A 24,807-nucleotide genomic window follows, 5' to 3' on the forward strand; every position below is an offset into this window, starting at 1 on the left:
TGTGAGCAGAGTCTCCTTCCCAGAGCAGGTGCTTTCTCTGAACTCTTGGCTTGTAAGACTGCTGGGAAAGGCCCTCCCTAGCCCCTCAGTCAGATAGATACATTTACCTGCAGAGCTCAGCTTGGGAGAAAGAGATTAGGCAGAGAGCACATAGGGGAAGGCCCACAGAGCACACTTTATTTTACATAAAAGCTCGGGCTTGTGGGAGGACAGGGACATGAGGGTTCTCATGGAAAGAAATCCCAGGAGTATTGATGGCTAGGCCCTGAAACACAACAATCCCGGAATGGCCAGGCACAAGATGCCTCTGCAATAGGCCTGACCCTAGGCTTCCGGAGTTCTTGATCTCCAGAGGCTCCAGTGATCTAAGCCCGACCAGGGCGCGTTGGGATGGCGTTAGGGACGCGTAAAGGGGCGCAGGGCGCAGAACTCTGCCCGTTTCACCCCAGCATTTTGGGGAGGACACAGAATCTGGCAAAGCCAGTGGGAAGGATTTTCCAGGAGGAGAGTTCAGTGACATGATCTGAAACACAATAGTGCTGGTGATCTGGCGGGTGCATTCTGTGAGCCACTTCTGTCAGGAGCAGCCTGCCATCATGCCCTGATAACCACAACTCTAGTACCAAGCCAGTGACCTCAGCAAATGCAAAGACATTATTACTTATAGTCTCCTGCATCTGATTCTTGCCATCATCATGTGAAACGTTGGCGTTATCATGTCTGCTGCGCACACTTTGTTCATATGTGTACAATTTAAGTGTGTGAACCTGACCACTGTCTTGGACAGAGCTCTTGCTGTGAACACACCATGTGAAGCATTGGTGGTTCAGTGGTAGAATTCTCGCCTGCCACGCGGGAGGCCCGGGTTCGATTCCCGGCCAATGCAAGGTTGCTTTCTTTTGACTTTGTTTTCGAAATGATATATATGAACTCAGTGGGGAATAAAATGGTAAGCAGTGACCCCGACGTGATTTGAACACGCAACCTTCTGATCTGGAGTCAGACGCGCTACCGTTGCGCCACGAAGTCCTTACACTTGCAGCCTTCGATGCCAGATGAACAAATGCTGTGGGCCTTTTGACTTATTTTCCTCTGCTTATATGCCTACGGTTGTATTACAGGGCTTGGCCTTTTGTTTTCTATCCTAATTATTGAAATTGACTGCAGGTGCAGTGAGAACGCTGAGGATTGAACTATTCAGGGAAAGGATCGCACGCAGGAAAGAGCAAAGGTACGTATCTGTGTTTCATGCAGACAAAAGGCTACGTCCGTGGGTGGGCTTGAACCACCAACCTTTCGGTTAACAGCCAAACGCGCTAACCGATTGCGCCACAGAGACTATTGACTGTATACATTTCCTGAGACTCAATATATGTCTTGACATGTGTGCGCCTGCCTGGAGCTTGTATTATATAAGGCGTCTTTATGCCATACAGCATTTGTCATTTGCTTAGTGTCTTGTTACTGTTGTAATTTATGATGTGTAGACTACTGTCTAATGGTGTTAGAGCCAGTATTACTACCGGTCACAGTGCATGAGACTCATACATGACTTTTCTCTTTGCCTGCTTAGCGTAGCTCCCTGCTCCTCTGTTTGCGTGCTACCAGCCCGTGAGGCGTGTGTCTTGCCCATCCCATCTTCACTGTGTTATGTTGGACTTGTCTTCTCTGTGAGCAGAGTCTCCTTCCCAGAGCAGGTGCTTTCTCTGAACTCTTGGCTTGTAAGACTGCTGGGAAAGGCCCTCCCTAGCCCCTCAGTCAGATAGATACATTTACCTGCAGAGCTCAGCTTGGGAGAAAGAGATTAGGCAGAGAGCACATAGGGGAAGGCCCACAGAGCACACTTTATTTTACATAAAAGCTCGGGCTTGTGGGAGGACAGGGACATGAGGGTTCTCCTGGAAAGAAATCCCAGGAGTATTGATGGCTAGGCCCTGAAACACAACAATCCCGGAATGGCCAGGCACAAGATGCCTCTGCAATAGGCCTGACCCTAGGCTTCCGGAGTTCTTGATCTCCAGAGGCTCCAGTGATCTAAGCCCGACCAGGGCGCGTTGGGATGGCATTAGGGACGCGTAAAGGGGCGCAGGGTGCAGAACTCTGCCCGTTTCACCCCAGCATTTTGGGGAGGACACAGAATCTGGCAAAGCCAGTGGGAAGGATTTTCCAGGAGGAGAGTTCAGTGACATGATCTGAAACACAATAGTGCTGGTGATCTGGCGGGTGCATTCTGTGAGCCACTTCTGTCAGGAGCAGCCTGCCATCATGCCCTGATAACCACAACTCTAGTACCAAGCCAGTGACCTCAGCAAATGCAAAGACATTATTACTTATAGTCTCCTGCATCTGATTCTTGCCATCATCATGTGAAACGTTGGCGTTATCATGTCTGCTGCGCACACTTTGTTCATATGTGTACAATTTAAGTGTGTGAACCTGACCACTGTCTTGGACAGAGCTCTTGCTGTGAACACACCATGTGAAGCATTGGTGGTTCAGTGGTAGAATTCTCGCCTGCCACGCGGGAGGCCCGGGTTCCATTCCCGGCCAATGCAAGGTTGCTTTCTTTTGACTTTGTTTTCGAAATGATATATATGAACTCAGTGGGGAATAAAATGGTAAGCAGTGACCCCGACGTGATTTGAACACGCAACCTTCTGATCTGGAGTCAGACGCGCTACCGTTGCGCCACGAGGTCCTTACACTTGCAGCCTTCGATGCCAGATGAACAAATGCTGTGGGCCTTTTGACTTATTTTCCTCTGCTTATATGCCTAAGGTTGTATTACAGGGCTTGGCCTTTTGTTTTCTATCCTAATTATTGAAATTGACTGCAGGTGCAGTGAGAACGCTGAGGATTGAACTATTCAGGGAAAGGATCGCACGCAGGAAAGAGCAAAGGTACGTATCTGTGTTTCATGCAGACAAAAGGCTACGTCCCTGGGTGGGCTTGAACCACCAACCTTTCGGTTAACAGCCGAACGCGCTAACCGATTGCGCCACAGAGACTATTGACTGTATACATTTCCTGAGACTCAATATATGTCTTGACATGTGTGCGCCTGCCTGGAGCTTGTATTATATAAGGCGTCTTTATGCCATACAGCATTTGTCATTTGCTTAGTGTCTTGTTACTGTTGTAATTTATGATGTGTAGACTACTGTCTAATGGTGTTAGAGCCAGTATTACTACCGGTCACAGTGCATGAGACTCATACATGACTTTTCTCTTTGCCTGCTTAGCGTAGCTCCCTGCTCCTCTGTTTGCGTGCTACCAGCCCGTGAGGCGTGTGTCTTGCCCATCCCATCTTCACTGTGTTATGTTGGACTTGTCTTCTCTGTGAGCAGAGTCTCCTTCCCAGAGCAGGTGCTTTCTCTGAACTCTTGGCTTGTAAGACTGCTGGGAAAGGCCCTCCCTAGCCCCTCAGTCAGATAGATACATTTACCTGCAGAGCTCAGCTTGGGAGAAAGAGATTAGGCAGAGAGCACATAGGGGAAGGCCCACAGAGCACACTTTATTTTACATAAAAGCTCGGGCTTGTGGGAGGACAGGGACATGAGGGTTCTCATGGAAAGAAATCCCAGGAGTATTGATGGCTAGGCCCTGAAACACAACAATCCCGGAATGGCCAGGCACAAGATGCCTCTGCAATAGGCCTGACCCTAGGCTTCCGGAGTTCTTGATCTCCAGAGGCTCCAGTGATCTAAGCCCGACCAGGGCGCGTTGGGATGGCGTTAGGGACGCGTAAAGGGGCGCAGGGCGCAGAACTCTGCCCGTTTCACCCCAGCATTTTGGGGAGGACACAGAATCTGGCAAAGCCAGTGGGAAGGATTTTCCAGGAGGAGAGTTCAGTGACATGATCTGAAACACAATAGTGCTGGTGATCTGGCGGGTGCATTCTGTGAGCCACTTCTGTCAGGAGCAGCCTGCCATCATGCCCTGATAACCACAACTCTAGTACCAAGCCAGTGACCTCAGCAAATGCAAAGACATTATTACTTATAGTCTCCTGCATCTGATTCTTGCCATCATCATGTGAAACGTTGGCGTTATCATGTCTGCTGCGCACACTTTGTTCATATGTGTACAATTTAAGTGTGTGAACCTGACCACTGTCTTGGACAGAGCTCTTGCTGTGAACACACCATGTGAAGCATTGGTGGTTCAGTGGTAGAATTCTCGCCTGCCACGCGGGAGGCCCGGGTTCGATTCCCGGCCAATGCAAGGTTGCTTTCTTTTGACTTTGTTTTCGAAATGATATATATGAACTCAGTGGGGAATAAAATGGTAAGCAGTGACCCCGACGTGATTTGAACACGCAACCTTCTGATCTGGAGTCAGACGCGCTACCGTTGCGCCACGAAGTCCTTACACTTGCAGCCTTCGATGCCAGATGAACAAATGCTGTGGGCCTTTTGACTTATTTTCCTCTGCTTATATGCCTACGGTTGTATTACAGGGCTTGGCCTTTTGTTTTCTATCCTAATTATTGAAATTGACTGCAGGTGCAGTGAGAACGCTGAGGATTGAACTATTCAGGGAAAGGATCGCACGCAGGAAAGAGCAAAGGTACGTATCTGTGTTTCATGCAGACAAAAGGCTACGTCCCTGGGTGGGCTTGAACCACCAACCTTTCGGTTAACAGCCGAACGCGCTAACCGATTGCGCCACAGAGACTATTGACTGTATACATTTCCTGAGACTCAATATATGTCTTGACATGTGTGCGCCTGCCTGGAGCTTGTATTATATAAGGCGTCTTTATGCCATACAGCATTTGTCATTTGCTTAGTGTCTTGTTACTGTTGTAATTTATGATGTGTAGACTACTGTCTAATGGTGTTAGAGCCAGTATTACTACCGGTCACAGTGCATGAGACTCATACATGACTTTTCTCTTTGCCTGCTTAGCGTAGCTCCCTGCTCCTCTGTTTGCGTGCTACCAGCCCGTGAGGCGTGTGTCTTGCCCATCCCATCTTCACTGTGTTATGTTGGACTTGTCTTCTCTGTGAGCAGAGTCTCCTTCCCAGAGCAGGTGCTTTCTCTGAACTCTTGGCTTGTAAGACTGCTGGGAAAGGCCCTCCCTAGCCCCTCAGTCAGATAGATACATTTACCTGCAGAGCTCAGCTTGGGAGAAAGAGATTAGGCAGAGAGCACATAGGGGAAGGCCCACAGAGCACACTTTATTTTACATAAAAGCTCGGGCTTGTGGGAGGACAGGGACATGAGGGTTCTCATGGAAAGAAATCCCAGGAGTATTGATGGCTAGGCCCTGAAACACAACAATCCCGGAATGGCCAGGCACAAGATGCCTCTGCAATAGGCCTGACCCTAGGCTTCCGGAGTTCTTGATCTCCAGAGGCTCCAGTGATCTAAGCCCGACCAGGGCTGTGCCCGACCAGGGCGCGTTGGGATGGCGTTAGGGACGCGTAAAGGGGCGCAGGGCGCAGAACTCTGCCCGTTTCACCCCAGCATTTTGGGGAGGACACAGAATCTGGCAAAGCCAGTGGGAAGGATTTTCCAGGAGGAGAGTTCAGTGACATGATCTCAAACACAATAGTGCTGGTGATCTGGCGGGTGCATTCTGTGAGCCACTTCTGTCAGGAGCAGCCTGCCATCATGCCCTGATAACCACAACTCTAGTACCAAGCCAGTGACCTCAGCAAATGCAAAGACATTATTACTTATAGTCTCCTGCATTTGATTCTTGCCACCATCATGTGAAACGTTGGCGTTATCATGTCTGCTGCGCACACTTTGTTCATATGTGTACAATTTAAGTGTGTGAACCTGACCACTGTCTTGGACAGAGCTCTTGCTGTGAACACACCATGTGAAGCATTGGTGGTTCAGTGGTAGAATTCTCGCCCGCCACGCGGGAGGCCCGGGTTCGATTCCCGGCCAATGCAAGGTTGCTTTCTTTTGACTTTGTTTTCGAAATGATATATATGAACTCAGTGGGGAATAAAATGGTAAGCAGTGACCCCGACGTGATTTGAACACGCAACCTTCTGATCTGGAGTCAGACGCGCTACCGTTGCGCCACGAGGTCCTTACACTTGCAGCCTTCGATGCCAGATGAACAAATGCTGTGGGCCTTTTGACTTATTTTCCTCTGCTTATATGCCTACGGTTGTATTACAGGGCTTGGCCTTTTGTTTTCTATCCTAATTATTGAAATTGACTGCAGGTGCAGTGAGAACGCTGAGGATTGACCTATTCAGGGAAAGGATCGCACGCAGGAAAGAGCAAAGGTACGTATCTGTGTTTCATGCAGACAAAAGGCAACGTCCCTGGGTGGGCTTGAACCACCAACCTTTCGGTTAACAGCCGAACGCGCTAACCGATTGCGCCACAGAGACTATTGACTGTATACATTTCCTGAGACTCAATATATGTCTTGACATGTGTGCGCCTGCCTGGAGCTTGTATTATATAAGGCGTCTTTATGCCATACAGCATTTGTCATTTGCTTAGTGTCTTGTTACTGTTGTAATTTATGATGTGTAGACTACTGTCTAATGGTGTTAGAGCCAGCATTACTACCGGTCACAGTGCATGAGACTCATACATGACTTTTCTCTTTGCCTGCTTAGCGTAGCTCCCTGCTCCTCTGTTTGCGTGCTACCAGCCCGTGAGGCGTGTGTCTTGCCCATCCCATCTTCACTGTGTTATGTTGGACTTGTCTTCTCTGTGAGCAGAGTCTCCTTCCCAGAGCAGGTGCTTTCTCTGAACTCTTGGCTTGTAAGACTGCTGGGAAAGGCCCTCCCTAGCCCCTCAGTCAGATAGATACATTTACCTGCAGAGCTCAGCTTGGGAGAAAGAGATTAGGCAGAGAGCACATAGGGGAAGGCCCACAGAGCACACTTTATTTTACATAAAAGCTCGGGCTTGTGGGAGGACAGGGACATGAGGGTTCTCATGGAAAGAAATCCCAGGAGTATTGATGGCTAGGCCCTGAAACACAACAATCCCGGAATGGCCAGGCACAAGATGCCTCTGCAATAGGCCTGACCCTAGGCTTCTGGAGTTCTTGATCTCCAGAGGCTCCAGTGATCTAAGTTCGACCAGGGCTGTGCCCGACCAGGGCGCGTTGGGATGGCGTTAGGGACGCGTAAAGGGGCGCAGGGCGCAGAACTCTGCCCGTTTCACCCCAGCATTTTGGGGAGGACACAGAATCTGGCAAAGCCAGTGGGAAGGATTTTCCAGGAGGAGAGTTCAGTGACATGATCTGAAACACAATAGTGCTGGTGATCTGGCGGGTGCATTCTGTGAGCCACTTCTGTCAGGAGCAGCCTGCCATCATGCCCTGATAACCACAACTCTAGTACCAAGCCAGTGACCTCAGCAAATGCAAAGACATTATTACTTATAGTCTCCTGCATCTGATTCTTGCCATCATCATGTGAAACGTTGGCGTTATCATGTCTGCTGCGCACACTTTGTTCATATGTGTACAATTTAAGTGTGTGAACCTGACCACTGTCTTGGACAGAGCTCTTGCTGTGAACACACCATGTGAAGCATTGGTGGTTCAGTGGTAGAATTCTCGCCTGCCACGAGGGAGGCCCGGGTTCGATTCCCGGCCAATGCAAGGTTGCTTTCTTTTGACTTTGTTTTAGAAATGATATATATGAACTCAGTGGGGAATAAAATGGTAAGCAGTGACACCGACGTGATTTGAACACGCAACCTTCTGATCTGGAGTCAGACGCGCTACCGTTGCGCCACGAGGTCCTTACACTTGCAGCCTTTGATGCCAGATGAACAAATGCTGTGGGCCTTTTGACTTATTTTCCTCTGCTTATATGCCTACGGTTGTATTACAGGGCTTGGCCTTTTGTTTTCTATCCTAATTATTGAAATTGACTGCAGGTGCAGTGAGAACGCTGAGGATTGAACTATTCAGGGAAAGGATCGCACGCAGGAAAGAGCAAAGGTACGTATCTGTGTTTCATGCAGACAAAAGGCTACGTCCCTGGGTGGGCTTGAACCACCAACCTTTCGGTTAACAGCCGAACGCGCTAACCGATTGCGCCACAGAGACTATTGACTGTATACATTTCCTGAGACTCAATATATGTCTTGACATGTGTGCGCCTGCCTGGAGCTTGTATTATATAAGGCGTCTTTATGCCATACAGCATTTGTCATTTGCTTAGTGTCTTGTTACTGTTGTAATTTATGATGTGTAGACTACTGTCTAATGGTGTTAGAGCCAGTATTACTACCGGTCACAGTGCATGAGACTCATACATGACTTTTCTCTTTGCCTGCTTAGCGTAGCTCCCTGCTCCTCTGTTTGCGTGCTACCAGCCCGTGAGGCGTGTGTCTTGCCCATCCCATCTTCACTGTGTTATGTTGGACTTGTCTTCTCTGTGAGCAGAGTCTCCTTCCCAGAGCAGGTGCTTTCTCTGAACTCTTGGCTTGTAAGACTGCTGGGAAAGGCCCTCCCTAGCCCCTCAGTCAGATAGATACATTTACCTGCAGAGCTCAGCTTGGGAGAAAGAGATTAGGCAGAGAGCACATAGGGGAAGGCCCACAGAGCACACTTTATTTTACATAAAAGCTCGGGCTTGTGGGAGGACAGGGACATGAGGGTTCTCATGGAAAGAAATCCCAGGAGTATTGATGGCTAGGCCCTGAAACACAACAATCCCGGAATGGCCAGGCACAAGATGCCTCTGCAATAGGCCTGACCCTAGGCTTCTGGAGTTCTTGATCTCCAGAGGCTCCAGTGATCTAAGTTCGACCAGGGCTGTGCCCGACCAGGGCGCGTTGGGATGGCGTTAGGGACGCGTAAAGGGGCGCAGGGCGCAGAACTCTGCCCGTTTCACCCCAGCATTTTGGGGAAGACACAGAATCTGGCAAAGCCAGTGGGAAGGATTTTCCAGGAGGAGAGTTCAGTGACATGATCTGAAACACAATAGTGCTGGTGATCTGGCGGGTGCATTCTGTGAGCCACTTCTGTCAGGAGCAGCCTGCCATCATGCCCTGATAACCACAACTCTAGTACCAAGCCAGTGACCTCAGCAAATGCAAAGACATTATTACTTATAGTCTCCTGCATCTGATTCTTGCCATCATCATGTGAAACGTTGGCGTTATCATGTCTGCTGCGCACACTTTGTTCATATGTGTACAATTTAAGTGTGTGAACCTGACCACTGTCTTGGACAGAGCTCTTGCTGTGAACACACCATGTGAAGCATTGGTGGTTCAGTGGTAGAATTCTCGCCTGCCACGAGGGAGGCCCGGGTTCGATTCCCGGCCAATGCAAGGTTGCTTTCTTTTGACTTTGTTTTCGAAATGATATATATGAACTCAGTGGGGAATAAAATGGTAAGCAGTGACCCCGACGTGATTTGAACACGCAACCTTCTGATCTGGAGTCAGACGCGCTACCGTTGCGCCACGAGGTCCTTACACTTGCAGCCTTTGATGCCAGATGAACAAATGCTGTGGGCCTTTTGACTTATTTTCCTCTGCTTATATGCCTACGGTTGTATTACAGGGCTTGGCCTTTTGTTTTCTATCCTAATTATTGAAATTGACTGCAGGTGCAGTGAGAACGCTGAGGATTGAACTATTCAGGGAAAGGATCGCACGCAGGAAAGAGCAAAGGTACGTATCTGTGTTTCATGCAGACAAAAGGCTACGTCCCTGGGTGGGCTTGAACCACCAACCTTTCGGTTAACAGCCGAACGCGCTAACCGATTGCGCCACAGAGACTATTGACTGTATACATTTCCTGAGACTCAATATATGTCTTGACATGTGTGCGCCTGCCTGGAGCTTGTATTATATAAGGCGTCTTTATGCCATACAGCATTTGTCATTTGCTTAGTGTCTTGTTACTGTTGTAATTTATGATGTGTAGACTACTGTCTAATGGTGTTAGAGCCAGTATTACTACCGGTCACAGTGCATGAGACTCATACATGACTTTTCTCTTTGCCTGCTTAGCGTAGCTCCCTGCTCCTCTGTTTGCGTGCTACCAGCCCGTGAGGCGTGTGTCTTGCCCATCCCATCTTCACTGTGTTATGTTGGACTTGTCTTCTCTGTGAGCAGAGTCTCCTTCCCAGAGCAGGTGCTTTCTCTGAACTCTTGGCTTGTAAGACTGCTGGGAAAGGCCCTCCCTAGCCCCTCAGTCAGATAGATACATTTACCTGCAGAGCTCAGCTTGGGAGAAAGAGATTAGGCAGAGAGCACATAGGGGAAGGCCCACAGAGCACACTTTATTTTACATAAAAGCTCGGGCTTGTGGGAGGACAGGGACATGAGGGTTCTCCTGGAAAGAAATCCCAGGAGTATTGATGGCTAGGCCCTGAAACACAACAATCCCGGAATGGCCAGGCACAAGATGCCTCTGCAATAGGCCTGACCCTAGGCTTCCGGAGTTCTTGATCTCCAGAGGCTCCAGTGATCTAAGCCCGACCAGGGCGTGTTGGGATGGCATTAGGGACGCGTAAAGGGGCGCAGGGCGCAGAACTCTGCCCGTTTCACCCCAGCATTTTGGGGAGGACACAGAATCTGGCAAAGCCAGTGGGAAGGATTTTCCAGGAGGAGAGTTCAGTGACATGATCTGAAACACAATAGTGCTGGTGATCTGGCGGGTGCATTCTGTGAGCCACTTCTGTCAGGAGCAGCCTGCCATCATGCCCTGATAACCACAACTCTAGTACCAAGCCAGTGACCTCAGCAAATGCAAAGACATTATTACTTATAGTCTCCTGCATCTGATTCTTGCCATCATCATGTGAAACGTTGGCGTTATCATGTCTGCTGCGCACACTTTGTTCATATGTGTACAATTTAAGTGTGTGAACCTGACCACTGTCTTGGACAGAGCTCTTGCTGTGAACACACCATGTGAAGCATTGGTGGTTCAGTGGTAGAATTCTCGCCTGCCACGCGGGAGGCCCGGGTTCGATTCCCGGCCAATGCAAGGTTGCTTTCTTTTGACTTTGTTTTCGAAATGATATATATGAACTCAGTGGGGAATAAAATGGTAAGCAGTGACCCCGACGTGATTTGAACACGCAACCTTCTGATCTGGAGTCAGACGCGCTACCGTTGCGCCACGAGGTCCTTACACTTGCAGCCTTCGATGCCAGATGAACAAATGCTGTGGGCCTTTTGACTTATTTTCCTCTGCTTATATGCCTAAGGTTGTATTACAGGGCTTGGCCTTTTGTTTTCTATCCTAATTATTGAAATTGACTGCAGGTGCAGTGAGAACGCTGAGGATTGAACTATTCAGGGAAAGGATCGCACGCAGGAAAGAGCAAAGGTACGTATCTGTGTTTCATGCAGACAAAAGGCTACGTCCCTGGGTGGGCTTGAACCACCAACCTTTCGGTTAACAGCCGAACGCGCTAACCGATTGCGCCACAGAGACTATTGACTGTATACATTTCCTGAGACTCAATATATGTCTTGACATGTGTGCGCCTGCCTGGAGCTTGTATTATATAAGGCGTCTTTATGCCATACAGCATTTGTCATTTGCTTAGTGTCTTGTTACTGTTGTAATTTATGATGTGTAGACTACTGTCTAATGGTGTTAGAGCCAGTATTACTACCGGTCACAGTGCATGAGACTCATACATGACTTTTCTCTTTGCCTGCTTAGCGTAGCTCCCTGCTCCTCTGTTTGCGTGCTACCAGCCCGTGAGGCGTGTGTCTTGCCCATCCCATCTTCCCTGTGTTATGTTGGACTTGTCTTCTCTGTGAGCAGAGTCTCCTTCCCAGAGCAGGTGCTTTCTCTGAACTCTTGGCTTGTAAGACTGCTGGGAAAGGCCCTCCCTAGCCCCTCAGTCAGATAGATACATTTACCTGCAGAGCTCAGCTTGGGAGAAAGAGATTAGGCAGAGAGCACATAGGGGAAGGCCCACAGAGCACACTTTATTTTACATAAAAGCTCGGGCTTGTGGGAGGACAGGGACATGAGGGTTCTCATGGAAAGAAATCCCAGGAGTATTGATGGCTAGGCCCTGAAACACAACAATCCCGGAATGGCCAGGCACAAGATGCCTCTGCAATAGGCCTGACCCTAGGCTTCTGGAGTTCTTGATCTCCAGAGGCTCCAGTGATCTAAGTTCGACCAGGGCTGTGCCCGACCAGGGCGCGTTGGGATGGCGTTAGGGACGCGTAAAGGGGCGCAGGGCGCAGAACTCTGCCCGTTTCACCCCAGCATTTTGGGGAAGACACAGAATCTGGCAAAGCCAGTGGGAAGGATTTTCCAGGAGGAGAGTTCAGTGACATGATCTGAAACACAATAGTGCTGGTGATCTGGCGGGTGCATTCTGTGAGCCACTTCTGTCAGGAGCAGCCTGCCATCATGCCCTGATAACCACAACTCTAGTACCAAGCCAGTGACCTCAGCAAATGCAAAGACATTATTACTTATAGTCTCCTGCATCTGATTCTTGCCATCATCATGTGAAACGTTGGCGTTATCATGTCTGCTGCGCACACTTTGTTCATATGTGTACAATTTAAGTGTGTGAACCTGACCACTGTCTTGGACAGAGCTCTTGCTGTGAACACACCATGTGAAGCATTGGTGGTTCAGTGGTAGAATTCTCGCCTGCCACGAGGGAGGCCCGGGTTCGATTCCCGGCCAATGCAAGGTTGCTTTCTTTTGACTTTGTTTTCGAAATGATATATATGAACTCAGTGGGGAATAAAATGGTAAGCAGTGACCCCGACGTGATTTGAACACGCAACCTTCTGATCTGGAGTCAGACGCGCTACCGTTGCGCCACGAGGTCCTTACACTTGCAGCCTTTGATGCCAGATGAACAAATGCTGTGGGCCTTTTGACTTATTTTCCTCTGCTTATATGCCTACGGTTGTATTACAGGGCTTGGCCTTTTGTTTTCTATCCTAATTATTGAAATTGACTGCAGGTGCAGTGAGAACGCTGAGGATTGAACTATTCAGGGAAAGGATCGCACGCAGGAAAGAGCAAAGGTACGTATCTGTGTTTCATGCAGACAAAAGGCTACGTCCCTGGGTGGGCTTGAACCACCAACCTTTCGGTTAACAGCCGAACGCGCTAACCGATTGCGCCACAGAGACTATTGACTGTATACATTTCCTGAGACTCAATATATGTCTTGACATGTGTGCGCCTGCCTGGAGCTTGTATTATATAAGGCGTCTTTATGCCATACAGCATTTGTCATTTGCTTAGTGTCTTGTTACTGTTGTAATTTATGATGTGTAGACTACTGTCTAATGGTGTTAGAGCCAGTATTACTACCGGTCACAGTGCATGAGACTCATACATGACTTTTCTCTTTGCCTGCTTAGCGTAGCTCCCTGCTCCTCTGTTTGCGTGCTACCAGCCCGTGAGGCGTGTGTCTTGCCCATCCCATCTTCACTGTGTTATGTTGGACTTGTCTTCTCTGTGAGCAGAGTCTCCTTCCCAGAGCAGGTGCTTTCTCTGAACTCTTGGCTTGTAAGACTGCTGGGAAAGGCCCTCCCTAGCCCCTCAGTCAGATAGATACATTTACCTGCAGAGCTCAGCTTGGGAGAAAGAGATTAGGCAGAGAGCACATAGGGGAAGGCCCACAGAGCACACTTTATTTTACATAAAAGCTCGGGCTTGTGGGAGGACAGGGACATGAGGGTTCTCCTGGAAAGAAATCCCAGGAGTATTGATGGCTAGGCCCTGAAACACAACAATCCCGGAATGGCCAGGCACAAGATGCCTCTGCAATAGGCCTGACCCTAGGCTTCCGGAGTTCTTGATCTCCAGAGGCTCCAGTGATCTAAGCCCGACCAGGGCGCGTTGGGATGGCATTAGGGACGCGTAAAGGGGCGCAGGGCGCAGAACTCTGCCCGTTTCACCCCAGCATTTTGGGGAGGACACAGAATCTGGCAAAGCCAGTGGGAAGGATTTTCCAGGAGGAGAGTTCAGTGACATGATCTGAAACACAATAGTGCTGGTGATCTGGCGGGTGCATTCTGTGAGCCACTTCTGTCAGGAGCAGCCTGCCATCATGCCCTGATAACCACAACTCTAGTACCAAGCCAGTGACCTCAGCAAATGCAAAGACATTATTACTTATAGTCTCCTGCATCTGATTCTTGCCATCATCATGTGAAACGTTGGCGTTATCATGTCTGCTGCGCACACTTTGTTCATATGTGTACAATTTAAGTGTGTGAACCTGACCACTGTCTTGGACAGAGCTCTTGCTGTGAACACACCATGTGAAGCATTGGTGGTTCAGTGGTAGAATTCTCGCCTGCCACGCGGGAGGCCCGGGTTCGATTCCCGGCCAATGCAAGGTTGCTTTCTTTTGACTTTGTTTTCGAAATGATATATATGAACTCAGTGGGGAATAAAATGGTAAGCAGTGACCCCGACGTGATTTGAACACGCAACCTTCTGATCTGGAGTCAGACGCGCTACCGTTGCGCCACGAGGTCCTTACACTTGCAGCCTTCGATGCCAGATGAACAAATGCTGTGGGCCTTTTGACTTATTTTCCTCTGCTTATATGCCTAAGGTTGTATTACAGGGCTTGGCCTTTTGTTTTCTATCCTAATTATTGAAATTGACTGCAGGTGCAGTGAGAACGCTGAGGATTGAACTATTCAGGGAAAGGATCGCACGCAGGAAAGAGCAAAGGTACGTATCTGTGTTTCATGCAGACAAAAGGCTACGTCCCTGGGTGGGCTTGAACCACCAACCTTTCGGTTAACAGCCGAACGCGCTAACCGATTGCGCCACAGAGACTATTGACTGTATACATTTCCTGAGACTCAATATATGTCTTGACATGTGTGCGCCTGCCTGGAGCTTGTATTATATAAGGCGTCTTTATGCCATACAGCATTTGTCATTTGCTTAGTGTCTTGTTACTGTTGTAATTTATGATGTGTAGACTACTGTCTAATGGTGTTAGAGCCAGTATTACTACCGGTCACAGTGCATGAGACTCATACATGACTTTTCTCTTTGCCTGCTTAGCGTAGCTCCCTGCTCCTCTGTTTGCGTGCTACCAGCCCGTGAGGCGTGTGTCTTGCCCATCCCATCTTCACTGTGTTATGTTGGACTTGTCTTCTCTGTGAGCAGAGTCTCCTTCCCAGAGCAGGTGCTTTCTCTGAACTCTTGGCTTGTAAGACTGCTGGGAAAGGCCCTCCCTAGCCCCTCAGTCAGATAGATACATTTACCTGCAGAGCTCAGCTTGGGAGAAAGAGATTAGGCAGAGAGCACATAGGGGAAGGCCCACAGAGCACACTTTATTTTACATAAAAGCTCGGGCTTGTGGGAGGACAGGGACATGAGGGTTCTCATGGAAAGAAATCCCAGGAGTATTGATGGCTAGGCCCTGAAACACAACAATCCCGGAATGGCCAGGCACAAGATGCCTCTGCAATAGGCCTGACCCTAGGCTTCCGGAGTTCTTGATCTCCAGAGGCTCCAGTGATCTAAGCCCGACCAGGGCGCGTTGGGATGGCGTTAGGGACGCGTAAAGGGGCGCAGGGCGCAGAACTCTGCCCGTTTCACCCCAGCATTTTGGGGAGGACACAGAATCTGGCAAAGCCAGTGGGAAGGATTTTCCAGGAGGAGAGTTCAGTGACATGATCTGAAACACAATAGTGCTGGTGATCTGGCGGGTGCATTCTGTGAGCCACTTCTGTCAGGAGCAGCCTGCCATCATGCCCTGATAACCACAACTCTAGTACCAAGCCAGTGACCTCAGCAAATGCAAAGACATTATTACTTATAGTCTCCTGCATCTGATTCTTGCCATCATCATGTGAAACGTTGGCGTTATCATGTCTGCTGCGCACACTTTGTTCATATGTGTACAATTTAAGTGTGTGAACCTGACCACTGTCTTGGACAGAGCTCTTGCTGTGAACACACCATGTGAAGCATTGGTGGTTCAGTGGTAGAATTCTCGCCTGCCACGCGGGAGGCCCGGGTTCGATTCCCGGCCAATGCAAGGTTGCTTTCTTTTGACTTTGTTTTCGAAATGATATATATGAACTCAGTGGGGAATAAAATGGTAAGCAGTGACCCCGACGTGATTTGAACACGCAACCTTCTGATCTGGAGTCAGACGCGCTACCGTTGCGCCACGAAGTCCTTACACTTGCAGCCTTCGATGCCAGATGAACAAATGCTGTGGGCCTTTTGACTTATTTTCCTCTGCTTATATGCCTACGGTTGTATTACAGGGCTTGGCCTTTTGTTTTCTATCCTAATTATTGAAATTGACTGCAGGTGCAGTGAGAACGCTGAGGATTGAACTATTCAGGGAAAGGATCGCACGCAGGAAAGAGCAAAGGTACGTATCTGTGTTTCATGCAGACAAAAGGCTACGTCCCTGGGTGGGCTTGAACCACCAACCTTTCGGTTAACAGCCAAACGCGCTAACCGATTGCGCCACAGAGACTATTGACTGTATACATTTCCTGAGACTCAATATATGTCTTGACATGTGTGCGCCTGCCTGGAGCTTGTATTATATAAGGCGTCTTTATGCCATACAGCATTTGTCATTTGCTTAGTGTCTTGTTACTGTTGTAATTTATGATGTGTAGACTACTGTCTAATGGTGTTAGAGCCAGTATTACTACCGGTCACAGTGCATGAGACTCATACATGACTTTTCTCTTTGCCTGCTTAGCGTAGCTCCCTGCTCCTCTGTTTGCGTGCTACCAGCCCGTGAGGCGTGTGTCTTGCCCATCCCATCTTCACTGTGTTATGTTGGACTTGTCTTCTCTGTGAGCAGAGTCTCCTTCCCAGAGCAGGTGCTTTCTCTGAACTCTTGGCTTGTAAGACTGCTGGGAAAGGCCCTCCCTAGCCCCTCAGTCAGATAGATACATTTACCTGCAGAGCTCAGCTTGGGAGAAAGAGATTAGGCAGAGAGCACATAGGGGAAGGCCCACAGAGCACACTTTATTTTACATAAAAGCTCGGGCTTGTGGGAGGACAGGGACATGAGGGTTCTCCTGGAAAGAAATCCCAGGAGTATTGATGGCTAGGCCCTGAAACACAACAATCCCGGAATGGCCAGGCACAAGATGCCTCTGCAATAGGCCTGACCCTAGGCTTCCGGAGTTCTTGATCTCCAGAGGCTCCAGTGATCTAAGCCCGACCAGGGCGCGTTGGGATGGCATTAGGGACGCGTAAAGGGGCGCAGGGCGCAGAACTCTGCCCGTTTCACCCCAGCATTTTGGGGAGGACACAGAATCTGGCAAAGCCAATGGGAAGGATTTTCCAGGAGGAGAGTTCAGTGACATGATCTGAAACACAATAGTGCTGGTGATCTGGCGGGTGCATTCTGTGAGCCACTTCTGTCAGGAGCAGCCTGCCATCATGCCCTGATAACCACAACTCTAGTACCAAGCCAGTGACCTCAGCAAATGCAAAGACATTATTACTTATAGTCTCCTGCATCTGATTCTTGCCATCATCATGTGAAACGTTGGCGTTATCATGTCTGCTGCGCACACTTTGTTCATATGTGTACAATTTAAGTGTGTGAACCTGACCACTGTCTTGGACAGAGCTCTTGCTGTGAACACACCATGTGAAGCATTGGTGGTTCAGTGGTAGAATTCTCGCCTGCCACGCGGGAGGCCCGGGTTCGATTCCCGGCCAATGCAAGGTTGCTTTCTTTTGACTTTGTTTTCGAAATGATATATATGAACTCAGTGGGGAATAAAATGGTAAGCAGTGACCCCGACGTGATTTGAACACGCAACCTTCTGATCTGGAGTCAGACGCGCTACCGTTGCGCCACGAGGTCCTTACACTTGCAGCCTTCGATGCCAGATGAACAAATGCTGTGGGCCTTTTGACTTATTTTCCTCTGCTTATATGCCTAAGGTTGTATTACAGGGCTTGGCCTTTTGTTTTCTATCCTAATTATTGAAATTGACTGCAGGTGCAGTGAGAACGCTGAGGATTGAACTATTCAGGGAAAGGATCGCACGCAGGAAAGAGCAAAGGTACGTATCTGTGTTTCATGCAGACAAAAGGCTACGTCCCTGGGTGGGCTTGAACCACCAACCTTTCGGTTAACAGCCGAACGCGCTAACCGATTGCGCCACAGAGACTATTGACTGTATACATTTCCTGAGACTCAATATATGTCTTGACATGTGTGCGCCTGCCTGGAGCTTGTATTATATAAGGCGTCTTTATGCCATACAGCATTTGTCATTTGCTTAGTGTCTTGTTACTGTTGTAATTTATGATGTGTAGACTACTGTCTAATGGTGTTAGAGCCAGTATTACTACCGGTCACAGTGCATGAGACTCATACATGACTTTTCTCTTTGCCTGCTTAGCGTAGCTCCCTGCTCCTCTGTTTGCGTGCTACCAGCCCGTGAGGCGTGTGTCTTGCCCATCCCATCTTCACTGTGTTATGTTGGACTTGTCTTCTCTGTGAGCAGAGTCTCCTTCCCAGAGCAGGTGCTTTCACTGAACTCTTGGCTTGTAAGACTGCTGGGAAAGGCCCTCCCTAGCCCCTCAGTCAGATAGATACATTTACCTGCAGAGCTCAGCTTGGGAGAAAGAGATTAGGCAGAGAGCACATAGGGGAAGGCCCACAGAGCACACTTTATTTTACATAAAAGCTCGGGCTTGTGGGAGGACAGGGACATGAGGGTTCTCATGGAAAGAAATCCCAGGAGTATTGATGGCTAGGCCCTGAAACACAACAATCCCGGAATGGCCAGGCACAAGATGCCTCTGCAATAGGCCTGACCCTAGGCTTCCGGAGTTCTTGATCTCCAGAGGCTCCAGTGATCTAAGCCCGACCAGGGCGCGTTGGGATGGCGTTAGGGACGCGTAAAGGGGCGCAGGGCGCAGAACTCTGCCCGTTTCACCCCAGCATTTTGGGGAGGACACAGAATCTGGCAAAGCCAGTGGGAAGGATTTTCCAGGAGGAGAGTTCAGTGACATGATCTGAAACACAATAGTGCTGGTGATCTGGCGGGTGCATTCTGTGAGCCACTTCTGTCAGGAGCAGCCTGCCATCATGCCCTGATAACCACAACTCTAGTACCAAGCCAGTGACCTCAGCAAATGCAAAGACATTATTACTTATAGTCTCCTGCATCTGATTCTTGCCATCATCATGTGAAACGTTGGCGTTATCATGTCTGCTGCGCACACTTTGTTCATATGTGTACAATTTAAGTGTGTGAACCTGACCACTGTCTTGGACAGAGCTCTTGCTGTGAACACACCATGTGAAGCATTGGTGGTTCAGTGGTAGAATTCTCGCCTGCCACGAGGGAGGCCCGGGTTCGATTCCCGGCCAATGCAAGGTTGCTTTCTTTTGACTTTGTTTTAGAAATGATATATATGAACTCAGTGGGGAATAAAATGGTAAGCAGTGACACCGACGTGATTTGAACACGCAACCTTCTGATCTGGAGTCAGACGCGCTACCGTTGCGCCACGAGGTCCTTACACTTGCAGCCTTTGATGCCAGATGAACAAATGCTGTGGGCCTTTTGACTTATTTTCCTCTGCTTATATGCCTACGGTTGTATTACAGGGCTTGGCCTTTTGTTTTCTATCCTAATTATTGAAATTGACTGCAGGTGCAGTGAGAACGCTGAGGATTGAACTATTCAGGGAAAGGATCGCACGCAGGAAAGAGCAAAGGTACGTATCTGTGTTTCATGCAGACAAAAGGCTACGTCCCTGGGTGGGCTTGAACCACCAACCTTTCGGTTAACAGCCGAACGCGCTAACCGATTGCGCCACAGAGACTATTGACTGTATACATTTCCTGAGACTCAATATATGTCTTGACATGTGTGCGCCTGCCTGGAGCTTGTATTATATAAGGCGTCTTTATGCCATACAGCATTTGTCATTTGCTTAGTGTCTTGTTACTGTTGTAATTTATGATGTGTAGACTACTGTCTAATGGTGTTAGAGCCAGTATTACTACCGGTCACAGTGCATGAGACTCATACATGACTTTTCTCTTTGCCTGCTTAGCGTAGCTCCCTGCTCCTCTGTTTGCGTGCTACCAGCCCGTGAGGCGTGTGTCTTGCCCATCCCATCTTCACTGTGTTATGTTGGACTTGTCTTCTCTGTGAGCAGAGTCTCCTTCCCAGAGCAGGTGCTTTCTCTGAACTCTTGGCTTGTAAGACTGCTGGGAAAGGCCCTCCCTAGCCCCTCAGTCAGATAGATACATTTACCTGCAGAGCTCAGCTTGGGAGAAAGAGATTAGGCAGAGAGCACATAGGGGAAGGCCCACAGAGCACACTTTATTTTACATAAAAGCTCGGGCTTGTGGGAGGACAGGGACATGAGGGTTCTCATGGAAAGAAATCCCAGGAGTATTGATGGCTAGGCCCTGAAACACAACAATCCCGGAATGGCCAGGCACAAGATGCCTCTGCAATAGGCCTGACCCTAGGCTTCTGGAGTTCTTGATCTCCAGAGGCTCCAGTGATCTAAGTTCGACCAGGGCTGTGCCCGACCAGGGCGCGTTGGGATGGCGTTAGGGACGCGTAAAGGGGCGCAGGGCGCAGAACTCTGCCCGTTTCACCCCAGCATTTTGGGGAAGACACAGAATCTGGCAAAGCCAGTGGGAAGGATTTTCCAGGAGGAGAGTTCAGTGACATGATCTGAAACACAATAGTGCTGGTGATCTGGCGGGTGCATTCTGTGAGCCACTTCTGTCAGGAGCAGCCTGCCATCATGCCCTGATAACCACAACTCTAGTACCAAGCCAGTGACCTCAGCAAATGCAAAGACATTATTACTTATAGTCTCCTGCATCTGATTCTTGCCATCATCATGTGAAACGTTGGCGTTATCATGTCTGCTGCGCACACTTTGTTCATATGTGTACAATTTAAGTGTGTGAACCTGACCACTGTCTTGGACAGAGCTCTTGCTGTGAACACACCATGTGAAGCATTGGTGGTTCAGTGGTAGAATTCTCGCCTGCCACGAGGGAGGCCCGGGTTCGATTCCCGGCCAATGCAAGGTTGCTTTCTTTTGACTTTGTTTTCGAAATGATATATATGAACTCAGTGGGGAATAAAATGGTAAGCAGTGACCCCGACGTGATTTGAACACGCAACCTTCTGATCTGGAGTCAGACGCGCTACCGTTGCGCCACGAGGTCCTTACACTTGCAGCCTTTGATGCCAGATGAACAAATGCTGTGGGCCTTTTGACTTATTTTCCTCTGCTTATATGCCTACGGTTGTATTACAGGGCTTGGCCTTTTGTTTTCTATCCTAATTATTGAAATTGACTGCAGGTGCAGTGAGAACGCTGAGGATTGAACTATTCAGGGAAAGGATCGCACGCAGGAAAGAGCAAAGGTACGTATCTGTGTTTCATGCAGACAAAAGGCTACGTCCCTGGGTGGGCTTGAACCACCAACCTTTCGGTTAACAGCCGAACGCGCTAACCGATTGCGCCACAGAGACTATTGACTGTATACATTTCCTGAGACTCAATATATGTCTTGACATGTGTGCGCCTGCCTGGAGCTTGTATTATATAAGGCGTCTTTATGCCATACAGCATTTGTCATTTGCTTAGTGTCTTGTTACTGTTGTAATTTATGATGTGTAGACTACTGTCTAATGGTGTTAGAGCCAGTATTACTACCGGTCACAGTGCATGAGACTCATACATGACTTTTCTCTTTGCCTGCTTAGCGTAGCTCCCTGCTCCTCTGTTTGCGTGCTACCAGCCCGTGAGGCGTGTGTCTTGCCCATCCCATCTTCACTGTGTTATGTTGGACTTGTCTTCTCTGTGAGCAGAGTCTCCTTCCCAGAGCAGGTGCTTTCTCTGAACTCTTGGCTTGTAAGACTGCTGGGAAAGGCCCTCCCTAGCCCCTCAGTCAGATAGATACATTTACCTGCAGAGCTCAGCTTGGGAGAAAGAGATTAGGCAGAGAGCACATAGGGGAAGGCCCACAGAGCACACTTTATTTTACATAAAAGCTCGGGCTTGTGGGAGGACAGGGACATGAGGGTTCTCCTGGAAAGAAATCCCAGGAGTATTGATGGCTAGGCCCTGAAACACAACAATCCCGGAATGGCCAGGCACAAGATGCCTCTGCAATAGGCCTGACCCTAGGCTTCCGGAGTTCTTGATCTCCAGAGGCTCCAGTGATCTAAGCCCGACCAGGGCGTGTTGGGATGGCATTAGGGACGCGTAAAGGGGCGCAGGGCGCAGAACTCTGCCCGTTTCACCCCAGCATTTTGGGGAGGACACAGAATCTGGCAAAGCCAGTGGGAAGGATTTTCCAGGAGGAGAGTTCAGTGACATGATCTGAAACACAATAGTGCTGGTGATCTGGCGGGTGCATTCTGTGAGCCACTTCTGTCAGGAGCAGCCTGCCATCATGCCCTGATAACCACAACTCTAGTACCAAGCCAGTGACCTCAGCAAATGCAAAGACATTATTACTTATAGTCTCCTGCATCTGATTCTTGCCATCATCATGTGAAACGTTGGCGTTATCATGTCTGCTGCGCACACTTTGTTCATATGTGTACAATTTAAGTGTGTGAACCTGACCACTGTCTTGGACAGAGCTCTTGCTGTGAACACACCATGTGAAGCATTGGTGGTTCAGTGGTAGAATTCTCGCCTGCCACGCGGGAGGCCCGGGTTCGATTCCCGGCCAATGCAAGGTTGCTTTCTTTTGACTTTGTTTTCGAAATGATATATATGAACTCAGTGGGGAATAAAATGGTAAGCAGTGACCCCGACGTGATTTGAACACGCAACCTTCTGATCTGGAGTCAGACGCGCTACCGTTGCGCCACGAGGTCCTTACACTTGCAGCCTTCGATGCCAGATGAACAAATGCTGTGGGCCTTTTGACTTATTTTCCTCTGCTTATATGCCTAAGGTTGTATTACAGGGCTTGGCCTTTTGTTTTCTATCCTAATTATTGAAATTGACTGCAGGTGCAGTGAGAACGCTGAGGATTGAACTATTCAGGGAAAGGATCGCACGCAGGAAAGAGCAAAGGTACGTATCTGTGTTTCATGCAGACAAAAGGCTACGTCCCTGGGTGGGCTTGAACCACCAACCTTTCGGTTAACAGCCGAACGCGCTAACCGATTGCGCCACAGAGACTATTGACTGTATACATTTCCTGAGACTCAATATATGTCTTGACATGTGTGCGCCTGCCTGGAGCTTGTATTATATAAGGCGTCTTTATGCCATACAGCATTTGTCATTTGCTTAGTGTCTTGTTACTGTTGTAATTTATGATGTGTAGACTACTGTCTAATGGTGTTAGAGCCAGTATTACTACCGGTCACAGTGCATGAGACTCATACATGACTTTTCTCTTTGCCTGCTTAGCGTAGCTCCCTGCTCCTCTGTTTGCGTGCTACCAGCCCGTGAGGCGTGTGTCTTGCCCATCCCATCTTCCCTGTGTTATGTTGGACTTGTCTTCTCTGTGAGCAGAGTCTCCTTCCCAGAGCAGGTGCTTTCTCTGAACTCTTGGCTTGTAAGACTGCTGGGAAAGGCCCTCCCTAGCCCCTCAGTCAGATAGATACATTTACCTGCAGAGCTCAGCTTGGGAGAAAGAGATTAGGCAGAGAGCACATAGGGGAAGGCCCACAGAGCACACTTTATTTTACATAAAAGCTCGGGCTTGTGGGAGGACAGGGACATGAGGGTTCTCATGGAAAGAAATCCCAGGAGTATTGATGGCTAGGCCCTGAAACACAACAATCCCGGAATGGCCAGGCACAAGATGCCTCTGCAATAGGCCTGACCCTAGGCTTCTGGAGTTCTTGATCTCCAGAGGCTCCAGTGATCTAAGTTCGACCAGGGCTGTGCCCGACCAGGGCGCGTTGGGATGGCGTTAGGGACGCGTAAAGGGGCGCAGGGCGCAGAACTCTGCCCGTTTCACCCCAGCATTTTGGGGAAGACACAGAATCTGGCAAAGCCAGTGGGAAGGATTTTCCAGGAGGAGAGTTCAGTGACATGATCTGAAACACAATAGTGCTGGTGATCTGGCGGGTGCATTCTGTGAGCCACTTCTGTCAGGAGCAGCCTGCCATCATGCCCTGATAACCACAACTCTAGTACCAAGCCAGTGACCTCAGCAAATGCAAAGACATTATTACTTATAGTCTCCTGCATCTGATTCTTGCCATCATCATGTGAAACGTTGGCGTTATCATGTCTGCTGCGCACACTTTGTTCATATGTGTACAATTTAAGTGTGTGAACCTGACCACTGTCTTGGACAGAGCTCTTGCTGTGAACACACCATGTGAAGCATTGGTGGTTCAGTGGTAGAATTCTCGCCTGCCACGAGGGAGGCCCGGGTTCGATTCCCGGCCAATGCAAGGTTGCTTTCTTTTGACTTTGTTTTCGAAATGATATATATGAACTCAGTGGGGAATAAAATGGTAAGCAGTGACCCCGACGTGATTTGAACACGCAACCTTCTGATCTGGAGTCAGACGCGCTACCGTTGCGCCACGAGGTCCTTACACTTGCAGCCTTTGATGCCAGATGAACAAATGCTGTGGGCCTTTTGACTTATTTTCCTCTGCTTATATGCCTACGGTTGTATTACAGGGCTTGGCCTTTTGTTTTCTATCCTAATTATTGAAATTGACTGCAGGTGCAGTGAGAACGCTGAGGATTGAACTATTCAGGGAAAGGATCGCACGCAGGAAAGAGCAAAGGTACGTATCTGTGTTTCATGCAGACAAAAGGCTACGTCCCTGGGTGGGCTTGAACCACCAACCTTTCGGTTAACAGCCGAACGCGCTAACCGATTGCGCCACAGAGACTATTGA

At 49.0% G+C, this 24,807-nt stretch overlaps 45 non-coding genes across 45 annotated transcripts; 15 read left to right on the forward strand and 30 right to left on the reverse strand.

The window, feature by feature from the left end:
• Positions 1–815: 815 nt before the first annotated feature.
• On the forward strand, positions 816–886 carry TRNAG-GCC (transfer RNA glycine (anticodon GCC)). Its single transcript has one exon. It is a non-coding gene; the product is annotated as a tRNA-Gly (tRNA).
• Positions 887–957: 71 nt separating this feature from the next.
• Positions 958–1,029, reverse strand: TRNAW-CCA (transfer RNA tryptophan (anticodon CCA)). The gene has a single exon. It is a non-coding gene; the product is annotated as a tRNA-Trp (tRNA).
• Positions 1,030–1,265: 236 nt separating this feature from the next.
• Positions 1,266–1,339, reverse strand: TRNAN-GUU (transfer RNA asparagine (anticodon GUU)). The gene has a single exon. It is a non-coding gene; the product is annotated as a tRNA-Asn (tRNA).
• A 1,145-nt stretch (positions 1,340–2,484) lies between these two features.
• On the forward strand, positions 2,485–2,555 carry TRNAG-GCC (transfer RNA glycine (anticodon GCC)). The gene has a single exon. It is a non-coding gene; the product is annotated as a tRNA-Gly (tRNA).
• Positions 2,556–2,626: 71 nt separating this feature from the next.
• TRNAW-CCA (transfer RNA tryptophan (anticodon CCA)) lies at positions 2,627–2,698 on the reverse strand. Its single transcript has one exon. It is a non-coding gene; the product is annotated as a tRNA-Trp (tRNA).
• Positions 2,699–2,934: 236 nt separating this feature from the next.
• On the reverse strand, positions 2,935–3,008 carry TRNAN-GUU (transfer RNA asparagine (anticodon GUU)). The gene has a single exon. It is a non-coding gene; the product is annotated as a tRNA-Asn (tRNA).
• Positions 3,009–4,153: 1,145 nt separating this feature from the next.
• Positions 4,154–4,224, forward strand: TRNAG-GCC (transfer RNA glycine (anticodon GCC)). Its single transcript has one exon. It is a non-coding gene; the product is annotated as a tRNA-Gly (tRNA).
• A 71-nt stretch (positions 4,225–4,295) lies between these two features.
• Positions 4,296–4,367, reverse strand: TRNAW-CCA (transfer RNA tryptophan (anticodon CCA)). The gene has a single exon. It is a non-coding gene; the product is annotated as a tRNA-Trp (tRNA).
• Positions 4,368–4,603: 236 nt separating this feature from the next.
• On the reverse strand, positions 4,604–4,677 carry TRNAN-GUU (transfer RNA asparagine (anticodon GUU)). The gene has a single exon. It is a non-coding gene; the product is annotated as a tRNA-Asn (tRNA).
• Positions 4,678–5,838: 1,161 nt separating this feature from the next.
• Positions 5,839–5,909, forward strand: TRNAG-GCC (transfer RNA glycine (anticodon GCC)). Its single transcript has one exon. It is a non-coding gene; the product is annotated as a tRNA-Gly (tRNA).
• A 71-nt stretch (positions 5,910–5,980) lies between these two features.
• Positions 5,981–6,052, reverse strand: TRNAW-CCA (transfer RNA tryptophan (anticodon CCA)). The gene has a single exon. It is a non-coding gene; the product is annotated as a tRNA-Trp (tRNA).
• Positions 6,053–6,288: 236 nt separating this feature from the next.
• On the reverse strand, positions 6,289–6,362 carry TRNAN-GUU (transfer RNA asparagine (anticodon GUU)). Its single transcript has one exon. It is a non-coding gene; the product is annotated as a tRNA-Asn (tRNA).
• Positions 6,363–7,523: 1,161 nt separating this feature from the next.
• TRNAG-GCC (transfer RNA glycine (anticodon GCC)) lies at positions 7,524–7,594 on the forward strand. Its single transcript has one exon. It is a non-coding gene; the product is annotated as a tRNA-Gly (tRNA).
• Positions 7,595–7,665: 71 nt separating this feature from the next.
• Positions 7,666–7,737, reverse strand: TRNAW-CCA (transfer RNA tryptophan (anticodon CCA)). The gene has a single exon. It is a non-coding gene; the product is annotated as a tRNA-Trp (tRNA).
• Positions 7,738–7,973: 236 nt separating this feature from the next.
• On the reverse strand, positions 7,974–8,047 carry TRNAN-GUU (transfer RNA asparagine (anticodon GUU)). Its single transcript has one exon. It is a non-coding gene; the product is annotated as a tRNA-Asn (tRNA).
• A 1,161-nt stretch (positions 8,048–9,208) lies between these two features.
• On the forward strand, positions 9,209–9,279 carry TRNAG-GCC (transfer RNA glycine (anticodon GCC)). Its single transcript has one exon. It is a non-coding gene; the product is annotated as a tRNA-Gly (tRNA).
• A 71-nt stretch (positions 9,280–9,350) lies between these two features.
• On the reverse strand, positions 9,351–9,422 carry TRNAW-CCA (transfer RNA tryptophan (anticodon CCA)). Its single transcript has one exon. It is a non-coding gene; the product is annotated as a tRNA-Trp (tRNA).
• A 236-nt stretch (positions 9,423–9,658) lies between these two features.
• On the reverse strand, positions 9,659–9,732 carry TRNAN-GUU (transfer RNA asparagine (anticodon GUU)). The gene has a single exon. It is a non-coding gene; the product is annotated as a tRNA-Asn (tRNA).
• A 1,145-nt stretch (positions 9,733–10,877) lies between these two features.
• TRNAG-GCC (transfer RNA glycine (anticodon GCC)) lies at positions 10,878–10,948 on the forward strand. The gene has a single exon. It is a non-coding gene; the product is annotated as a tRNA-Gly (tRNA).
• A 71-nt stretch (positions 10,949–11,019) lies between these two features.
• On the reverse strand, positions 11,020–11,091 carry TRNAW-CCA (transfer RNA tryptophan (anticodon CCA)). The gene has a single exon. It is a non-coding gene; the product is annotated as a tRNA-Trp (tRNA).
• A 236-nt stretch (positions 11,092–11,327) lies between these two features.
• TRNAN-GUU (transfer RNA asparagine (anticodon GUU)) lies at positions 11,328–11,401 on the reverse strand. The gene has a single exon. It is a non-coding gene; the product is annotated as a tRNA-Asn (tRNA).
• Positions 11,402–12,562: 1,161 nt separating this feature from the next.
• On the forward strand, positions 12,563–12,633 carry TRNAG-GCC (transfer RNA glycine (anticodon GCC)). Its single transcript has one exon. It is a non-coding gene; the product is annotated as a tRNA-Gly (tRNA).
• A 71-nt stretch (positions 12,634–12,704) lies between these two features.
• Positions 12,705–12,776, reverse strand: TRNAW-CCA (transfer RNA tryptophan (anticodon CCA)). Its single transcript has one exon. It is a non-coding gene; the product is annotated as a tRNA-Trp (tRNA).
• Positions 12,777–13,012: 236 nt separating this feature from the next.
• TRNAN-GUU (transfer RNA asparagine (anticodon GUU)) lies at positions 13,013–13,086 on the reverse strand. Its single transcript has one exon. It is a non-coding gene; the product is annotated as a tRNA-Asn (tRNA).
• A 1,145-nt stretch (positions 13,087–14,231) lies between these two features.
• On the forward strand, positions 14,232–14,302 carry TRNAG-GCC (transfer RNA glycine (anticodon GCC)). The gene has a single exon. It is a non-coding gene; the product is annotated as a tRNA-Gly (tRNA).
• A 71-nt stretch (positions 14,303–14,373) lies between these two features.
• Positions 14,374–14,445, reverse strand: TRNAW-CCA (transfer RNA tryptophan (anticodon CCA)). The gene has a single exon. It is a non-coding gene; the product is annotated as a tRNA-Trp (tRNA).
• Positions 14,446–14,681: 236 nt separating this feature from the next.
• Positions 14,682–14,755, reverse strand: TRNAN-GUU (transfer RNA asparagine (anticodon GUU)). Its single transcript has one exon. It is a non-coding gene; the product is annotated as a tRNA-Asn (tRNA).
• Positions 14,756–15,900: 1,145 nt separating this feature from the next.
• TRNAG-GCC (transfer RNA glycine (anticodon GCC)) lies at positions 15,901–15,971 on the forward strand. The gene has a single exon. It is a non-coding gene; the product is annotated as a tRNA-Gly (tRNA).
• A 71-nt stretch (positions 15,972–16,042) lies between these two features.
• Positions 16,043–16,114, reverse strand: TRNAW-CCA (transfer RNA tryptophan (anticodon CCA)). The gene has a single exon. It is a non-coding gene; the product is annotated as a tRNA-Trp (tRNA).
• Positions 16,115–16,350: 236 nt separating this feature from the next.
• Positions 16,351–16,424, reverse strand: TRNAN-GUU (transfer RNA asparagine (anticodon GUU)). Its single transcript has one exon. It is a non-coding gene; the product is annotated as a tRNA-Asn (tRNA).
• A 1,145-nt stretch (positions 16,425–17,569) lies between these two features.
• TRNAG-GCC (transfer RNA glycine (anticodon GCC)) lies at positions 17,570–17,640 on the forward strand. Its single transcript has one exon. It is a non-coding gene; the product is annotated as a tRNA-Gly (tRNA).
• Positions 17,641–17,711: 71 nt separating this feature from the next.
• Positions 17,712–17,783, reverse strand: TRNAW-CCA (transfer RNA tryptophan (anticodon CCA)). Its single transcript has one exon. It is a non-coding gene; the product is annotated as a tRNA-Trp (tRNA).
• Positions 17,784–18,019: 236 nt separating this feature from the next.
• On the reverse strand, positions 18,020–18,093 carry TRNAN-GUU (transfer RNA asparagine (anticodon GUU)). Its single transcript has one exon. It is a non-coding gene; the product is annotated as a tRNA-Asn (tRNA).
• A 1,145-nt stretch (positions 18,094–19,238) lies between these two features.
• Positions 19,239–19,309, forward strand: TRNAG-GCC (transfer RNA glycine (anticodon GCC)). The gene has a single exon. It is a non-coding gene; the product is annotated as a tRNA-Gly (tRNA).
• A 71-nt stretch (positions 19,310–19,380) lies between these two features.
• On the reverse strand, positions 19,381–19,452 carry TRNAW-CCA (transfer RNA tryptophan (anticodon CCA)). The gene has a single exon. It is a non-coding gene; the product is annotated as a tRNA-Trp (tRNA).
• A 236-nt stretch (positions 19,453–19,688) lies between these two features.
• Positions 19,689–19,762, reverse strand: TRNAN-GUU (transfer RNA asparagine (anticodon GUU)). Its single transcript has one exon. It is a non-coding gene; the product is annotated as a tRNA-Asn (tRNA).
• A 1,161-nt stretch (positions 19,763–20,923) lies between these two features.
• TRNAG-GCC (transfer RNA glycine (anticodon GCC)) lies at positions 20,924–20,994 on the forward strand. The gene has a single exon. It is a non-coding gene; the product is annotated as a tRNA-Gly (tRNA).
• A 71-nt stretch (positions 20,995–21,065) lies between these two features.
• Positions 21,066–21,137, reverse strand: TRNAW-CCA (transfer RNA tryptophan (anticodon CCA)). The gene has a single exon. It is a non-coding gene; the product is annotated as a tRNA-Trp (tRNA).
• Positions 21,138–21,373: 236 nt separating this feature from the next.
• TRNAN-GUU (transfer RNA asparagine (anticodon GUU)) lies at positions 21,374–21,447 on the reverse strand. The gene has a single exon. It is a non-coding gene; the product is annotated as a tRNA-Asn (tRNA).
• A 1,145-nt stretch (positions 21,448–22,592) lies between these two features.
• TRNAG-GCC (transfer RNA glycine (anticodon GCC)) lies at positions 22,593–22,663 on the forward strand. The gene has a single exon. It is a non-coding gene; the product is annotated as a tRNA-Gly (tRNA).
• A 71-nt stretch (positions 22,664–22,734) lies between these two features.
• On the reverse strand, positions 22,735–22,806 carry TRNAW-CCA (transfer RNA tryptophan (anticodon CCA)). The gene has a single exon. It is a non-coding gene; the product is annotated as a tRNA-Trp (tRNA).
• Positions 22,807–23,042: 236 nt separating this feature from the next.
• TRNAN-GUU (transfer RNA asparagine (anticodon GUU)) lies at positions 23,043–23,116 on the reverse strand. The gene has a single exon. It is a non-coding gene; the product is annotated as a tRNA-Asn (tRNA).
• A 1,161-nt stretch (positions 23,117–24,277) lies between these two features.
• On the forward strand, positions 24,278–24,348 carry TRNAG-GCC (transfer RNA glycine (anticodon GCC)). The gene has a single exon. It is a non-coding gene; the product is annotated as a tRNA-Gly (tRNA).
• Positions 24,349–24,419: 71 nt separating this feature from the next.
• Positions 24,420–24,491, reverse strand: TRNAW-CCA (transfer RNA tryptophan (anticodon CCA)). Its single transcript has one exon. It is a non-coding gene; the product is annotated as a tRNA-Trp (tRNA).
• Positions 24,492–24,727: 236 nt separating this feature from the next.
• TRNAN-GUU (transfer RNA asparagine (anticodon GUU)) lies at positions 24,728–24,801 on the reverse strand. Its single transcript has one exon. It is a non-coding gene; the product is annotated as a tRNA-Asn (tRNA).
• Between the last annotated feature and the right edge of the window lie 6 nt (positions 24,802–24,807).

This window comes from Lissotriton vulgaris, chromosome 1_1 (genome assembly GCF_964263255.1).
Source record: "Lissotriton vulgaris chromosome 1_1, aLisVul1.2, whole genome shotgun sequence".
Classification (NCBI taxonomy): Eukaryota; Metazoa; Chordata; class Amphibia; order Caudata; family Salamandridae; genus Lissotriton; species Lissotriton vulgaris.